Raw genomic sequence first — 19,118 nt, 5'->3', positions numbered from 1 at the left:
AGCACTTAATTGGGCAAAAATATGAATCAATACTACATGAATCAGTACCAGAGTTGTAGTAACAGTACTGACTAGAAAAGACTTCTTCCATTCACCATGGGCACCTTTGACAAACACAAAACAGCTTTAATGAATATTAAATAATATACTTTAATTAATATCAATAATATTCTATCAGTCTTTCATTTACAAGAAAATGAAAAGGCATATAATTCTTTTTTACACACATTAGAATTCATACAAAATGAGAACACCTGCTTTTGCAGTTAGAAGAAATCATTTTTAACAAAACAAGTACATACAACATTCATTCTCAACTTGTGGAGATTTTGTATGTCATGACTAGAAAACGGCCACATTCTGTTGGAGTCCTTTAACACCTCAAAATAAGCAGGTCCTAAATTTAAGAAATGTGTTACAAATGTATTTGCCTAAAATTTACAAATGTAGTTTGAGTTTTGAAGTATGTATGTGCCAGATTGGAATTTAAACTTAACTAGATGCTAGCATATGCCCCAATACAATTAAGAAGTTGCCTCCACCGGCAGTTAATTTGTTGCTTAGCTTACTGTATGCAAACTGTTATCATTGGTTAAATTAAAGAAATTAGTCACTGAAAAAGTTCCAGTGAATACAGGCGAAGCAATTCTGCAGATTTGCATTAAAGGAGACAACAAATGCCTTACCCTTAATTTATCAGTCCTTCTGCTCCCAAATCCCAATAGTTATTACATTTATCGACTTTATGAAAGCACATAGTTTTTCTCATATTTTTATGGACTTCTTCCCTCCCAACCCGTTAACATTTCTTTTAGAATTACATGCAGTGCAGTGTAGAAAGAAATATCAGGATCGAGCCTAAGACTGTTTTTTAACATCCCTGCTGTCAGGTACTGCTGGTGCGGTCTTAGACACATCCCTTGATCTTGCCAAGCCTCAGTTCTCTCCTCTGTATTCTTCTTCCCATGATTACATGGGTCACTGCCTAGGATTGTTCCATACAATGTAAAGCGATATATTGGTAAAAAGGAGAGATGTTATATAAGAAACCAAAGCCATAATTTATCAATTCTTAAATGTCCATTATGTTTTCTCTCCTCTCATCATGAGAAGGGACTGGACTCACCTATCCTCGAATTTCTTTGATCTTCAAGGCAAAGTTATTCTTACTCTAAGCACCACAGAGCCTTCTATGTGACTCACCTTTTCTGTAAATTCTTGTTGGACAGCTTACAGATTTTCTGAATTTTCTGATGCCAATAGAAGGGCAGATTAATGCTGATTTCCTTCTTTAGGTAATTACAGCAGGTAATCGTTAACTCTTTGTGCACTGATTTTGTGCTAAGCACTCTATTAAGTGGCATATAAGCTATAATATCTTTTTAAATTTCTCTAAAACTCTTGTGACATAGTGACTCAGAATCCCCATTTTAACAAGCAGTCAAGTAACTGCCCAAGATACGGCAGCTGAGAGGGGATGGAACTGCCATTTAAACCCAGATCCTTTTGCTTTAGGGCTTAAACTCAACCTTCTCCCCCAACTTAACTGATTTCATGTTTTAATTTAGATTCTTAGAAATTGTGTTGACACAAAGAAGTCAATTTCTGATACATTAGAAAACATGTAAACAGCTAAACCAGAGTTTGGCTTCAAAAGAAAAGCAGGCAGTTATATTTGTAAGTGCACCAATTGTCCTCCCCCAGGGTTTCTACACCCAGAGCAATCAGAATATCTGTAAAATTAAAACCAGCATCATACCATGTCCAAAAGATTAACAGTTCCACAGTACAAAGTTTGTTGATTTAGTAGTGGATTCAGTCTGTCAATCAAAATGCCATAAACAATAACATGATAACAGTTTTCAACATAAATGCTTTTCTTCAGGCTATTTTCACATGTCTTGTTGAATTCTGCCAGAATATTTTCTCTGCACACTCTTACTGCATTCTAAGTGCCCATTATAAAGGAAAATTAATGCTTTTTTTTTTAAGACAATGTATGTCACACAAACAGCTAAACTATTAATACTTGAAATAGACCTGTAATCTTATTTGAAGAAACATTAACAAAGTTCTATCTTACAAAAATAAGCAAATGTTAATTTAAAAAATTATCGGTAGCTCTTACCTTAATATTCTTTCTCCCCTTGGTTATAACCAAATGCTAACATCAATAGAAGCAGAAACCTCTTGGCCTCTCTGTAGGCTGTCTCCAAATATTCACTTATTTTCAGAAGCAGAGAAAGACAAGTTTGAAGAGGGCGGGGAGAAAACCACCCTTACAATGGCCCTGACATTATTCTCTCAGTGAATGCCTAGCAACAGAAGTCCAGGGACCTAGAAACTAAGATGCCTGAGGGCACTGACCCCCAGCCTGCCTCATGTCCTTTCAGTGTAGCTAGGATCCTAGAGCTCTTACTAAAAAGTGTTATACGACCTGAAGGTTTAGCTGCCACCATGATTAAAGTGTTCAGAATAATGTTACGGCTAAGATCATTTTCTCAAAAATGTTGATGGTAGTATATCTTCTTAATTAACAATACTTCAGCCAGTACTGAAAATAGGCCTAATAGATAGATCTTATATATTAAGATTTAAATGTTTAATTCCACCCAGTTTAGAAACAAAACAAAAAAATCATGGAAGCTGGGGTAATCTCCCGCTCTAGCTTTTTGATTAACAAGATTATTGCAACCCTGGATTACATTTCTGAGAGCATTTCATAGTCACCCACAAGTCACTGATAAAATCTCCAAGACTTAGCTAAAGTATTTCATAATTTCTTATACAACTTCTTTAAGTGGATGGAAAATGAGTTACCAGAGTCTGTTTCATAAGAAAACTTCAGCCAGCTCTAGTGAGCTGAATCTCTTATACTTAGAGTCCTTCTCTGTTGCAACATTTGTCCTATTTCTTCTGTTGAGTAACCAGACCTTCCTCTCCAAATTGGTGGTGGGGAGGGACTTGTGCTTTTGTTCATGTTTTTAATACCAAAGGTTCAATCTTGCACATGACAGGTGATTGATAAATGTCTTGAATTGAAGTGACTTCCTATTTGCTTTTGTAGCTCAAAGTGGTGGAAGCTGTGACATAAGTTTGAGTTCCTCCCCACATGTATTTTGCTCTCTTATGGATTTTTCACTGATCAGCTAAGACTCCCGACTAAGTACATTGTTCATTGTTGACAAACAGTCTCCAGGCTGTTCACTGCTGAAAAAGTCTCCAGACTTTGCACATTCAGATCCCTCTGCTTGAACCCTTTTGAAAGGCGGAAGTGCCATTGTATCTAAATTTCAGCGATTTTTAAAATATTATACTTTTGAGAGACAAGACAAAGTCTATACAGAGGAAAGAAAAACTAGAACATGGTGTTCTTTTTTAAAGTGAAGCAGGCATTCCACTAGTTGTTTTGCTTTTATAAAATGAGTAGAACCATAACATACTATCATAAATCTCTCTCATAAAATAATACAAATTCTATCATAGAATTCCATGCAAACATGACTCACCAAATTCATGAACAGCATTGAGTTCAGCTCTTCTCTACGTGGCCCTATCCTATCCTATTTAGAGTCAGGGTACATAACTTCTTAATTGCGTTATAAATACATTATCCCATCACAAGTAGACTAAATTAATAATGAGTTATAAGTCAAAATATTTTTGGTTTGACACTAATGTTTGATTAAACATTACCTTTTAAAATAAATTATGCTTAGGTGGATATATTTTCACATAATTTAAAAAGGCAGATATTTATAACAGTAATTATCCAGCAAAATAAAAATATAAAATTATATTCATATTTTTAATAGATTTTATTAATACATTTTATATTTTTATTAATGTTGCTGTAATTTTACAGCAACATAAAACACAAGTCTGCGAATTCACCAGAGAGCACTGTGTGGCCATGAGGCACAGTATCAGGCATGACAAAATTGAGCTCACCATGTGCTAATTATTAGAGTAAAATTCATATCTTTACTCAAATATTACAAAAAATATGAAAACAACAATGCATAATTTAATATAGAGTGTATATGTAATATAATATCTATGTAGAACTATATATTTAGCATATATAATATATAAACATATATACATAATATACACATATAGCATATAGAATACATACATAATTTAGTATATGTGTAGTGTGAACGCACATATATATATATGTGCACACATGCTAAATAACACCAATAAAATATAGAAAGAAATAAGCATTTTAAAGAACAAAGAACAAAAAATAATAAAGAGCTATGGAAGTTTTCAGAGGTTTCTTTTCATTCATTGGTCTTTACAAATGAGTGTGTGTGTGTATGTGTGCACGTGTGTGCACGCACACATGTATAGAGAAAGAGAGAGAATCTCCGCTTGGAAAAGTAAGCATCAGAAGGCAAGAAATGTTGTCTTTTATCCCATCACTGTGTTTCTAGAAAGTGGCACATTTCTATGTTTTATAAATAATTGTTGAACGAATGCTAAAAGCAGTTCTCAAAAACCAAGTAATGCCACATGTTCTGAAGCCCTTTTTTGTGTGTGAGACGGAGTTTCCCTCTTGTCGCCCAGGCTGGAGTGCAATGGTTCCATCTAGGCTCACTGCAGCCTCCGCCTCCGGGGTTCAAGCAATTCTCCTGCCTCAGCCTTCTGAGTAGCTGGGATTACAGGCACCCGACACCACCCCCGGCTAATTTTTTTAATTTTTAATAGAGACGGAGTTTCACCATGTTGGCCAAGCTGGTCTTGAACTCCTGACTTTAGGTGATCTGCCCACCTTGGCCTCCCAAAGTGCTAGGATTACAGGTGTGAGTAATTTTTTTTTTTCTGAAGTCTTTTACATCTCTCAGTATTACTTTTTCTTCTGCAGCCAGGGGTAATTTATGGAAAATGTTAATCAGAGTATGTATGCTCCTGTGTTTGTTAAACCTTTATCTTCCCGTTGTGCCTAAAACATTGCTCAGATTCTCAGGCACGAAGTGGTCTTCTTACGACTACAATCGCATCTTCACACCCACTATTTCCTTCGCCTACTACGTCCCAGCCACACTGGCATTCTTCAGTTCTCAAACTTGCCTCTTAGTAATTGAACATTTTCTGCTCCCTGCCTACAAATCTGTCTTCCTTTCTCCCCATGGCTGTTTCCTTCTCATGGTTAATTCTCAGCTTATATAACTCCCTCTTCCCTATAAGTATCTTCTTAAAAGCAATATATTTCACAATTAGTCATTCATTTACTGTTCATTTCCTTTCTACCACATATCACAATTAATTATTCCTTTACTTATTACTTGTTTTCAATCATTCTCCCCACTTGAATCACTAAATTCCATAGTGGCAAAGGAACACGTCTATCATGTTCATTTGTTTGATCATACTGCCTAGTATGGTATCTTACATACATTAGGTGCTTAATAAATACTTCAGTGAGTGGTGAAAAGTAACCTTGAACTCCCATAGCTCTTTATTTGTATTGTGCTATAAGCACTTCATTCTGTCTACCTTGTATTAGAGTGATTTGGAATGTAACTGGAATGTAAGGTCCTCCATGAGTCCCGTGCATGTGTTTTGATTTCCTTCTTTGTCTCCTATAGCACTGGTGACAGATATTGCGTGCTATCTGCTGTGGTAGATGATGTGAATCACTGTACATGCAACTCCCAGTGTCACACTCTAAGACACTCTGTAATTCTGCTGGTATATAGACAGATGTACTAATACATTTAAACTTGGAATTGAACATTATGAAACTTTTGTTTAGGACACGGAGTTTTTTTGGTAGATGAAGGTGGGGTCTGTCTCTTTGTCAGTAGCAGTACTGACAAAGTATCTGATAACCAAGTTCATCTAACTTTACAGTCTTCATTTGCCTCATCTGCCAGTAATACCTGCTTCATGGGACTATTACAAAATGTAAATAAAATAACACAGAATTTAGCAAAAGACTTTCCATGTAGAAAATATTTAATAATATTTAATAAATGTTAGATAAAAACATTATCAGTAATGTCTATTTTCTCTCTATCTCTGTATATTACCAAGCAAAGGCTCTAGCTTAGGAGAGAGAATTAAAGCATCTATTTGAGATATATGTTTGAGTGGATATAATGACTTATTTTTGTATTTAAGACAAAAATGAGTTGAAAGTAAAGGTTTTATTTATGAAAAAATCCACAGAACACCTTTACGAAAAAGAATTCAAGGATACTTTTGCCATACTGAACCACTAGCAAGAAAAACATAAAATATAAAACATAAAAAAAGGTATTAAAAAACCTTATAATTAACATTTATCCATGAGAGTGGAAAAAATTCAGTATTTTACATTTATATGTAAAATATTGCGTATATATATATATATACATGTACATATGCTGCAAAGGTGAAAAAACAATTCTAGATGCTGGAAATTAATTTTATAATCCAACACCAGTCAGGTATCTGCCTTTATTATGAAAACTATATGGTGACTTGAATATCTCAGAATTTTCAAATATCATCTTCCAAAAATCTCTCTCTCAAATTTGAATGAGACAGATAAATTCACCATCAGTAAGCATATGATTGTTGGAATAGAAGGATACGATGGTTAATTAAAGTTGAGTCTCTTTCGTTCAGTTTGGGTTTGGAAATGTGCATTGGAAAATGACACAAAATCATATTTTTCTGGGATTTGATGAATGGCATGATCAGCACCAAATCATTTTCTACCAGCCTCACATCAGGTAATTTGCTATTGAAGAGTGTTTAATAAATGAAAGCCAAACTCAATACATACATGAAAAGAAGGAGATGCTATCACTGATTTTGAACTAACAAAGGAGAACAACTTTTATTTTTATGAAACCCTTATTTAACCTTTAGGGAAATACATAAAGAAAACATTTAAGGCTTTGTAAAAATCCTGACAGATTTTATTACTGAGTGTTCATGTGGCCTGAATCAAATGTTGCTTTGTAAATGTGTTGAAATAATGTTGGAACTAAGACCTGACATTACTAATTGTAATAGGTTGAACAAATGCTTATTTGAAAGAATACTGGGTCTCCACTTACTCCTGCTGGGACCATTTTCATTTTCTGTGATCAGCCATCATCACCTGGGCTGCTTTTGCTATTTTCTTTTCTCTAGCTGTTTCATATAATGTTTAAGTGCATCTAAGCTCTACCTAAGTAAGCTAAGTCCTCTATGATTAAAAAAAAAAATCGCCGATATGTGATTTAGATGATAGTATAACAAATTAGTTGTATTAATAACAATAATGATAAAAATCATACAAATGCATTATTTGGGTTGTGCACCTTTATTCGAAGTCATATATAGTGTCAATTTTAGAATATTTATACTTATAATTAACTGCTCGATTATCTTCTTAATTTAATATTCAAGAAGGATTAAAAAATTTTTAAAATAGCATACACTTAAGGCAATTGTACAGATACAGTGAAATTGTCATTTCACTTTAAGAAATGCCATCAAATTTGAATGTTGATTCAAACAAATCAATCTCAAAAAGACATTTTGAGAAAATCAGAAAAATTTAGTTATGGACTGGGTATTAGATAAATAGGAATAATTCGATTTAGTTCCATGTGATAATTTTGTAGTTATATAAGAATATGGCTGTACATTTAGAGATGCATGCTGAAGAACAGGAATGCAGTGATCTAGAATTGCTTTAAAATACTTCAGCAAAAGGAAAAAAGATTTAAAAACACAATTTTGTCAAAATTGTGATATTTTCATTTGGGTACTGAGTATACGGGAATTTATTATTTTCTTTTTTTCTAAATTTTTAAAATGGAGAACTGAGTAAATAGGCAAAATCAATGAAAAATTGATTGCTTGGAAATGCATAAAAAATAAATATGCCAGTAGTTTTGAAAATGTCCTCCTTTTGGCTTCCACACTGGCTGCTTTGGAGGCTCTTTCCTAAGGACCCTTGCAGAGGCCGTTTCTTCTCTCAGAAACACTCTTGCCCAGGTTTCACAGGGCTTTTCCAGAGGGCTTGCTCCCTCACCCCTTCAAGTCTTTCTTTATTTGTTACCTCATTGAGCTTTTCCCTGATTATTTTATTTACACAGTAATACCCACCATCCTCCCCTAATATTCTGTATGTTTCCCTGCTTTATTTTTATTATAGTGCTTATTATTGCCTAATACACTACACAATTTACTTTTTTTTTTTGGACACAAAGTCTGGCTCTATCACCCAGGCTGGAATGCAGTGATGCTGTCTTGGCTCACTGCAAACTCTGCCTCCCGGGCTTAAGCCATACTCCCACCTCAGCCTCCCCAATAGCTGGGACGACAGGTGTGTACCACCATGCCTGGCTAATTTCAGGCTGGTCTCGAACTCATGAGCTCAAGTGATCTGCCTGCCTCAGCCTCCCAAACTGTTGGGATTACAGGCATGAACCACTGCGCCCAGCCACAATTTACTTTTAATTGTGTATATTATTTGCCCCCCTCCTCAGTAGAATGTAAACTCTATTAAGGCAGAATTTTACTTCTGCTCTAGTAACAGCAGTATTTCTAGTACTTGCTGAATAAGGTAATAGGAAGGATTCTGAAAGATGAGAGAGTAGCTCTATTTCTGCTTGTGGTTACTAGGCAAAGGTTTAAAGAATGAAAAAAAGGTATTGAAGGAAGAAAGGCAACATTGCAAATGTGACTCACAGCCCATATAGGCCAAAAAGTGCAGAAATATTCCCTTGTTCAAAAATATCTCAGAGAACTTTTCACACCCTAAAATTTCATTTAGATTCACAAGTTCTGCTTTAAAATAAGCCTTTTGGAAAATTAAACTTTTATTTTCTTATACTTCATGATGAAAGTTTAGATAGTTGATTCTGTGACAATCAAGAAATGATGAACATTTTGATGGGAATATGATGAAAGATGAGACCATGTTGGAATATACCAGGTGAGGTGGTGAACTTTAGACAAATAAGCGCTAGGAAATGGATAGAAAGGATAAAGTGGTGGTGAGGTTCTGAGTATGTACAGTGTTAATGTTTAAGTCAATTATAATTTTATAACAAAACTCTATGGTTAAGAAATTAATTCCTTTAAAGGCCGAGGAGGGCAGATCACTTGAGCTCATGAGTTTGAGACCAGCCTGATTTCTAAAACCTGAAATCAGAATACTTATTCTGTTTTTAAAATGTATAAATGTGTAATCTTGCATTTTATAGACCTAAACTCTGACTGAAATAGCCTTATTTTTTAATGTCTTACTGTTTTCCGAAATTGTGCACCTAAATGTATGCTTGGGTTGTCTTACACCTAGATGCTGAGACAAGATTTTCATCACCTATAATTTTGCTTCATCTATTTAGGCACCTCTTTCAATAAACATCAAACAGAGACAAAGTTCCTTAGTAAGAGATATTCAATAGAAAAGGGATGTAGAAGCGAAAGAGAAGAAGCAACAAGATAAAAAAAATTATTAAATGATGATAACTAGTCACTTAACAAGCTCTCTTGTTTTGGTTTTCTAAACTGCTTTTTGACTAGTTGGCAGTGTGTTAGGGGTAAGTTACTGGGCCTATGTTTTGTTAGGTATAAACTGAAGGGGCTCCACTAATGATCTCTAATGTCAATGATGTCTTCGAAAAATGTTAGCAACCTGTCGTAGGTGACAAATAGCCAGAGAGAGGGAAGGCCTGATGTGTATCACTTACCGGTTCTGATCAATTTCCACTGTATAAATATTCTCTCTGTGGCTACTTTGGTGGGCTACCAACATGATCCTATGAAATAAGATTTATAATTTAATTCCATTGTGTTCAGAGAACACGTATTGTATGAGTTGAATTTAAAAATATTTTTTGAGCCTTGCTTTTTGGTGCAGGATATGGTTTATCTTGTAAGATGTCCAATATACATTTGAAAATACTGTTTATTCTGCTGACATCAGGTGTAGTGTTCTAAAAATATCAATTAGATCAAGTCGATTGATAGTGTTATTTAAGTCTTTTATATCCTTACTGAATTTCTGTCCACTTATTTCATATATTGTTAAGGTGTGTTGAAATCTGTAACTATAATCATACATTTGTCTATTACTCCTCGTAGTTCTGTTAGTATTGGCTTCTTGTATTTTCATGTTATTAGATACCTGGAATAGGCAGAATTCTAAGGTGGTCCCCAAGATCTTGCTCTCTGATGTGCATGCCCTGTATAATCCTTGGAGATTATCCTCAGTGAACCTGGCCTAATCAGGTTAGTCTTTAAAAGGGACAAAGGTTCTGGTGAAAGACTTTCAAACTATTAGAAGAATTCCATGTGAGAAGGATTCCTTGTTCCTGGCTTTGAAAACAGAGGGGGCCAAGTGGCAAAATAGAGTTGACCTCTAGGAGCTGAGTGACCTTCAGCTAACAACCAGCGAAGGAATGGAGACCTCAGTTCTATAACTGCAAGAAATTGAATTCTGTCACAGCATGTGGGCTTGGAAGAGGCTCCTGAAATCCAGACTAGAATACAGTCTAGCTGCCACATTGATTTTACCTTTTGAAACTGAATCGAGAATGTTATGTTCGGGCTTCTGAGCCACAGAACTGTGAGCTGATAAATGGGTGTCTTCTAAAGATATTAAGCTTCTGGTAATTTGTTATGCAACAAAACAAAACTGATACAGTGCATAAACATTTTAGATTATTATGTCCTCTTCATTAATTGAACACTTTATCATTATGAAATCATCTTCTGTATCACTGGTAATAGTCTTTGATATGAAATCTGCATTGTCTTAGATTTAATATGTCCATTCCACCTTTCTATGCTAAATGTTCGCATAGAATATCTTATTCCATCTCTTTACTTGTAACCTAATTATGTTTTTATATTTAAATTAGATTTACCATAGACAGCACGTAGTTGGGTTTTGCTGTTTTGTCTAACCTGATATTGTGTGCTTTTTAATTGCAGTGTTTAGACTTTTACATTTAGTGTGATTGTTACATGTTGAATTTAAGCCTCCTGTCTTGTTGTCTTATATTTGTTCTAACTGTTCTTTGCCTCTCCTCTTTTTTCTTTTCCTACCTTCTTTTGAATTAATAGAGTATATTTTATGATACTACTTATGATTCTCCTCTGTTGGCTTATTAGCTATAACTCTTTATAGACTCATTTTAGTTTCTGTAGGGTTTATAGTGTCCATCTTTAACTTATTGCTGCTTACCTTCAAGTAATATTATACTACTTCTTGTAAAGTATAAGAACCTTACAAAAGCATACAATTTAAAATTACCCTTGGAATGACTACAGAGAACAATCTAATTCTAAAAAGGAGTTTACAATTTCACGTGTAAATTTAATAACATTAGAAAACACTGCCTCAAACTAAGTTGAAATAACCTACTATGAAATGTTAAACTACTTCTGTGAACAACAGCATCAGGAAAGTGATCTGAAATGTAACCCAGACTAAGGATCCTTCGGTAACATTGAAAACTTAAATTGTTCAGAACTTTCCTGGATTTCCTTTTATCTGTTAGTGTGTTAACAATTTTATTATACCGACAAATCTGTTTGACAAACTGTGGAGAAGAAAGTGACAGAGATGAAGCAATAAATAATGTATATATGCAATATATTCACTTATTATGAAAAAAATAAAATAAAGTTCAACATATTTCTTTGAAATTATAAAGCTTATTCTAGAATTTTTTTTTTAAACACTGAAGTAAACACTTAAAGTTTTAGTAGTAAATTAATCACAAAAACCAATCATGTGTAATTTGAACTATGTTTTTTCCTTGTAAATGTAATGGGAAATGTTCCCTTGTCCCCTTTGCCAGGGCGTGCGATGGGGGTGTGGCTTGCTTTTTCTTAATAAAGGTATTCTTTTACTTTTCTCTGCATCTGTAAGATGAATTACATAAAACATTTGAAAAATTAGGAGTATTTAAAGAGAAGAAATTATAAAATTCACATTATCAAATGAGTTAAATATTTTGAAATATTAATTTTATTCCTCCAAGTGTAAGATATATATTTATGAGTTGTCATAGTCACATATTTACTCATAGTTGAATTTAATCTACTTGTGTTTCTGAGGCTAAGAATGACTTTTTTTAATTAAAAAAGAAAGAAGAATAGGAAAATTTTTTTAGTGAATCTAGAATTATCTTCATTATTTGGAACTAAAAGCCACTCTTATCTTAACAATTGAATGTAAATTAAGGTGCATTATCTTTCAAAACTGAAAGTATCTTTATCTCTGATGTCTATTATTTTACTTATTATTTTAAAGCATAATCTGAACTAGGCATATTTTTAATAGTTGCTAATTTTTAGGCAAATACGTCATATTTATAACAATTTCAAGATTCTACATGTTAATCAATATAAAAGAGATAACAAACGCCTTTGTATTTGGAAATACAGCATGAATAAAGCTTTATAACTTTTTCTCTTGAATAAATTGAGAACATGGACAAAATTAGTCTTAACCTTTTCTTGAAAATTAGTAGAGAAAGAAATTGTAGCTTTTAAGGGCGTGCAATTTTGTTTCTAAACAACAGATGGCACTATCAAATTCTAGATTTACTAAAATTTTTTTTCTATTTTTCTCCCTTTTTCAAAATTAAAGAAAGTCATAATAACTGTCTTAGCTTCAGAAACACAAGTAGATTAAATTATAGAATTACAGTTTTAGTGGCATTCAATCTTGAAGAACAATATTTGTAGGATCTTGAATAAAATACTGCTTTTTCAAAATTAACACTTGATGGTAGTTAAAAAGCTGTTTGATCAAATTTTAGAAGTATTAACATCAAAACAAATGAAATCAATGCTCATAATTGATTTACACCAATAGCAACTGAATTCTCCACTTTGCAACTAGGATATTCTCTTCTGAGCATCAGTAGAGATAAGGATGTTCTGTGAGGGAAGAGGCTGACCTGGACTATACTAGAACTGAGAAGCCTCTGGGAAGCCCAATATCTGACAGTCACATAGAAATTAAAATGCAAATCAGATCAAATAATAAAATGATCAATTTGTTTTTTTTCTTTCCCTCAAGAACTATAGTCAGGGTAGGACATTTGGAGACAGAGCTGAGAAGGAAGAATGATTTTTAAAAATGCTTTTGTTCTCACAGAAAATAAATGCCTCAGTCTGGTATAGGAAGAGCAGACTCGTTTATTGTAGAATTTTGCTGTGGACATGAGTTCTTTGGTAGGAGTGCCTACAGTCAGCAACTTTATCTCTATGACTCCCCTATTCTGGTCCACCCTATAACTGTCAGGTAAGGCTGGAGGTAGAGTTGCCAATTTCAACCATTTATTTATCTATGTGTTCTCTTATATCCTACTCTCAGCAATCCTAGTGATATACCAGTCTGTTGTATCAAGTGTTCTTTCTTAGAACAACCTTCTAGAAATTTAGCCTAAAATATTCTTGATCTCTCATTATCCCATTTCTCTTCTTTATATCTTTTTTCTTTAAAAAAAATTCAAACTTTTTCTCTCTAATGTCTTCTTTATCACTCAAGAGTAATTTATCACATATCTTTGTTCTCCTTACTTAGCAAAGTATTAATAATTTATCCTTTTCCATTTTTCCTACATCAATCCTTTCAAATTCTTATTTTGCTTGACAAAATAGATATGGAATATAACTACCATTTTAATCTCAATATTTTTTTCCATTTTAGGATATCTCTTTATGTGTAGCTTGGAAGAGCCCCCTACTTCAGTTTATATGTTCACTATTTTTATTTCTGTACTGAACTTAGATAAATGGATTATTCAATTATTTTCAGTGTACTATGAGCAATATACAATTCTCTTTTAATTTAGTAACAGTGAGAGTAAGGTTTAACTCTATTTCCCAAGACTGAAAAACAAAAGCCTTAAGTAGCAGTCAGTTTCCATTCTTGCTTGTGCAAAACTCTACGGTTTCATTAATTATCTTGGGATGTCATAATGTTCTCAAAAACAAACCAATATAAAACTAAGGAGTGTCTAAGGCAAGCTTGTCCAACCCACGGTAGGTTGAATGTGGCCCAACACAAATTTGTAAACTTTCTTAAAACATGAGTTTTTTTGTAAACTGCTTTAAATTTCATATGGAACCAAAAAAGAGCCCACATAGCCAAGACAATCCTAAGCAAAAAGAGCAAAGCTGGAGGCACCACACTACCTGACTTCAAACTATACTACAAGGCTACAGTAACCAAAACAGCATGGTACTGGTACCAAAACAAATATATAGACCAATGGAACAGAACAGATGCCTCAGAAATAAGACCACACATCCACAACCATCTGATCTTTGACAAACCTGACAAAAACAAGCAATGGGGAAAGGATTCTCTATTTAATAAGTGGTGCTGGGAAAACTGGCTAGCCGCATGCAGAAAACTGAAACTGGACCTCTTCCTTATGCCTTATACAAAAATTAACTCAAGACGGATTAAAGACTTAAACATAAGACCTAAAACCATCATAACCTTAGAAGAAAACCTAGGCAATACCATTCAGGACATAGGCATGGGCAAAGACTTCATGACTAAAACACCAAAAGCAATGGCCAAATTTGACAAGTGAGCTCTAATTAAACCGAAGAGTTTCTGCACAGCAAAAGAAACTATCATCAGAGTGAACAGGCAACCTACAGAATGGGAGAAAATTTTTGCAATCTATTAATCTGACAAAGGGCTAATATCCAGAATCTACAAAGAACTTAAACAAATTTACAAGAAAAAACAACCCCATCCAAAAGTGGATGAAGGATATGAACAGATATTTCTCAATAGCAGACATTTGTGCAACCAACAAACATATGAAAAAAAGCTCATCATCACTGGTCATTAGAGAAATGCAAATCAAAACCACAATGAGATACCATCTCACGCCAGTTAGAATGGCAATCATTAAAAAGTCAGGAAACGGCCTGGCACGGTGGCTCACGTCTGTAATCCCAGCACTTTGGGAGGCCGAGGTGGGCGGATCACGAGGTCAGGAGATCGAGACCATCCTGGCTAGTATGGTGTAACCCCGTCTCTACTAAAAAAAAAAATACAAAAAAATTAGCCGGGAGTGGTGCCGGGTGCCTGTAGTCCCAGCTACTTGGGAAACTAAGGCAACAGAATGGCGTGAACCCAGAAGTCGGAGCTTGCAGTGAGCCGAGATCATGCCACTGCACTACAGCCGGGGCAACAGAGCAAGACTCTGTCTCAAAAAAAAAAAAAAATCAGGAAACAACAGACACTGGAGTGGATGTGGAGAAATAGGAATGCTTTTACACTGTTGTTGGGAGTGTAAATTAATTCAACCATTGTGGAAGACAGTGTTGCAATTCCTCAAGGATCTTGAACCAGAAATACCATTTGACCCAGCCATCCCATTACTGGGTATGTACCAAAGGATTATAAATCATGCTACTATAAAGACACATGCACATGTATGTTTATTGTGGCACTATTCACAATAGCGAAGAATTGGAACCAACCCAAATGACCATCAATATTAGACTGGATAAAGAAAATGTGGCTCATATTCACCATGGAATACTATGCAGCCATACAGCCATAAAAAAGGATGAGTTCATGTCCTTTGTAGGGACATGGATGAAGCTGGAAACCATCATTCTCAGCAAACTAACACAAGAACAGAAAACCAAACACCACGTCTTCTCACTTATAAGTGGGAGTTGAACAATGAGAACACATGCATATGGGGAGGAGAACATCACACATCAGGTCCTGTCAGGGAGTGGGGGAATAGGGGAGGGATAGCATTAGGAGAAATATCTATTGTAGATGATGGGTTGTGGGTGCAGCAAACCGTCATGGTACGCGTATACCTAGGTAACAAAATTGCATGTTCTGCACATGTACCCCAGAACTTAAAGTATGCTTATATAAAAAAAGAATAAAGCAGAAGGGGAAAGGAGGGGACAAAAAATAAAAATGAATAAAGCTGAAAGATTTACATAAACAAATTATGAGTTTTTTGTGATTTTTTTTAAGCTCATCAGCTATTGTTAGTGTTAGTGTATTTTATGTGTGGCTCAAGACAATTCTTCTTCTTCCAGTGTGGCCTGGGGAAGCCAAAAGATTGAACACCCTTGGTCTAAGGTGTACTGAAAGCTCTAATGGGGGGCCAGGGAAGGATGAGATTGAAGCAGACATAGCTGCTGACATCCTATTGTCAATCTTCAGTCTATCAAGAAAATAATGGCAGTAACAGGAGTAGCATACTAGGTTGTTTAACAGGTGACAGATACATATGTAAATGAATAAAGATCAATTTTCCTTGAAAAATATAGATGTCCAGTTCTATCTTTCATATTTTCTCTTTTCATAGAGATATGGCACATTAGGATTAATTTAAGCTGCAAACATCAGAAAAATGCAGAATAACCGTGGCTTAAATGAAATATAAATATTTTATCTCTTGAAAAAGTTCTGATAAAGACAATCAAATGCTAGAAGGGCAACTGTGTTCCAGAAAGTTCTCAAGGAGCCAGGCTACCTCTAACCCACTGCTCTGCCATCTCTAGTTCATGTCCTATGTTCTCAGGGTCCACAATGGCAGTAAGAACCCTCCTCATCATATCTATGCTTCAAAAAGTAGAATGGAGAAAAAGATAGAGAAAAGGAGGCATTAAGGAAGGTTCCAGAAGCTGCCATTTGACACTTCTGTTAACATTTAATTGGCCAAAATTTAATCTCATATCACATAAGCTGTAAGAGATGATAGAAAACTTATTTGTCTCCACTCTACATGGACATTATCAGAGTATTTCTCAACAGAGAGTTCTATGCAATAATAGTAAAAAGTAAGAGTGGACACAAACCTAGTCCTTTACCTTTCAGTGGAAGTAAAAATGCTGTATTAATATTTACTCTCTCTCTCTCTCATTTTTGGTTTTGACTATCAAATTCAGCTAAATATGATTGAAACTAAAATCAAGGAAAATGCATTATACTCTATTGTTATGGTAACCAGAATGGTGAAATGTATGTATTATTTTCACACCCTCAATAATACATTTCTAACCATACATTTTTTAAAAATTGCCGCAGGGTTTGCTTAATGACCAGAGTATAAAAGCACATTTGTTTCTCAGTTGGCAAAAACACAGTTTTGACAAATTTGACAGGTTTTTGTAGATCTGTAATTTATTTGATTTAATTAAATTTTCATCTTGTTTTCACAATGAGTTATTGAAAATAAAATCTAAAGGTTTAAATAGGAAAATTTTAAATTTGAATGTTCTTGGTTGAACTGCTTATACTTTTCACTTTCAATTCACTAACAGAATAAATACACCATTCCACTGAATATGAGCCATCCATACAAAGAGTACATGACCAAATGCAATGTCACTAAGTATTTAAAGTAACCTATAAATTATGTTCTGTCTCATTGTCCACAAAATATTACAACCTGCATATTTGGAAAAACATTTTGTTCATGACATGTACATATATGAGGCATGCATATGGATAAATACATATAAAGTTGTGAAAATTAGGCAAATTTTATATTTTTGTCCACTCTTGAAACTTCCATTTTTCAAAAACAAAATTTAAAATGCAAACTTTTAAAATAAATGTGCCATAGTCACACAAGATGTTAATATTAGGGAAAACTGCATGGAAAATATACAGAAATGCTTCATACTTTACAGTTCTTTTGTACATCCCATATTATTTCAAAAGTTAAAACTTTTAAATACGTTCAGTCTTGGAATGTATCAGAAATGTTTATCTAAAGTTTTGTTGGTGTTAAGATTAATATATTAGTAATATTACATACAGAAAGACAGAAGGCAAAAGTAAAGTTAGTTTGAATATGACTGTCATTTTAAGTCATTAACATTTAACCTTACCAACTTTATCTCAAGTTGGCCCATATCACTGCCCAACTTAAACACATGGCTACATGCAGCAGGTAAAGCACATGGCAGGAGTATTGAGATACCAAGGAGTCACCGTGTGTCAGTGTCTCCTCACCTGTGCCAGGCCGACTTAGGGAAACCACCTTCTACATTCATGAAGAGTGATCTGCGGGCTTGAAAGGCAGGTAAGCAGAAAGAAGTGTTTATCCCAGCAATTCATGAAAATGTTGAAAAAAAGAAAAACTAAGTCAGCTTTCCTTGGAACCCAAGTTTCGGCCTGCCTTTTAAAATTTTCTCTGTTAAAGCTGCCACCATTTTTCCAGATGCTCAAGATAAAACACTCAACACAGAAATGCATGATTTTGTTGCTAAGATACCGGTTTGTTATTTACACTCCACCCTCCTGTCTATCGCACCTTCCAGTTCCGCTTGCTCTCAGTCTCCACCTCTGATTGCTACTTACACAATTCATCCCATGAAACACCATCAGATTATTCCAGCACACACCAGTATCTCTGGGCCTTCCGTGGTGCACTGCACTCCCTCCTTAGCCCACATGTACATACACAGACACGCAGGCACATTCAAACATTTTAAGGCTCAATACTCAAACTCAGGTATTTAGTTCTACATACTTCAACAAATCTAAAGCGTATTTTACTCCAGGCCATGGGATAGACACTTTCATTAACAAAAAACTAAGATGAAATTCCTGCACTCGAGGAAAACAGTGGGGAAATTGACCATCTAACATGGTACCCTTTCCTGTTCTCCAAATGTACTGCTGGATATATTTTCACAAACCTAACGCAGCCATGTAACCAGCACTCAGATCAAGAAAGAGAGGAGAACCACAGCTGGAAAATATTTATTTTCACTATACATATTCTCTTAGTAATTGCCCGTAAGGGTAACCACTATCCTGACTTCTAAGAGTAGAGACTACTTTTACCATTTTTATATAAATTTAATCATACACACACATACATACACAAACATAAAGATTTATTTTGCATATTATATTGGTTTTCTTTTGCTGATACAACAAATTACCACAAATTTAGTGGCTTAAAGCAATAGACATCTATTATATTAAAATTCTGTGGATTAGAAGTCTGATGTAGAGCTCACTAGGCTAAAATTAAGGAATTGCCCAGGCTGTGTTCCTTTCTGGAGGCTAGAGGAGAATGTGTTTCCTTGCTTTTTTCAGCTTCTAGGGGTCACCCACAGTCCTTGGCTTGTGACATTCTTTC

At 34.6% G+C, this 19,118-nt stretch overlaps 2 protein-coding genes across 3 annotated transcripts in view; one reads left to right on the top strand and one right to left on the bottom strand.

Annotated features, from left to right (window-relative positions):
• MMRN1 (multimerin 1) overlaps nucleotides 1–2,262 on the bottom strand; it is a 73,312-nt gene extending 71,050 nt beyond the window's left edge. The window contains exon 1 of one of the 2 annotated variants that reach the window (XM_054554164.2): nucleotides 2,129–2,262. The gene's annotated coding sequence lies outside the window, so the exon portion shown is untranslated. The remainder of the gene's footprint in view (nucleotides 1–2,128) is intronic. The other variant, XM_054554163.2, reaches the window with a different exon arrangement.
• SNCA (synuclein alpha) overlaps nucleotides 1–19,118 on the top strand; it is a 179,365-nt gene that overhangs the window by 16,912 nt on the left and 143,335 nt on the right. The window lies entirely within an intron of this gene.

The sequence above is a fragment of the Pongo abelii genome, chromosome 3, assembly GCF_028885655.2.
Source record: "Pongo abelii isolate AG06213 chromosome 3, NHGRI_mPonAbe1-v2.0_pri, whole genome shotgun sequence".
Taxonomy (NCBI): domain Eukaryota; kingdom Metazoa; phylum Chordata; class Mammalia; order Primates; family Hominidae; genus Pongo; species Pongo abelii.
Note: the sequence above shows the minus strand (reverse complement) of the source record. Positions and strands in the feature narration are given on the sequence as shown.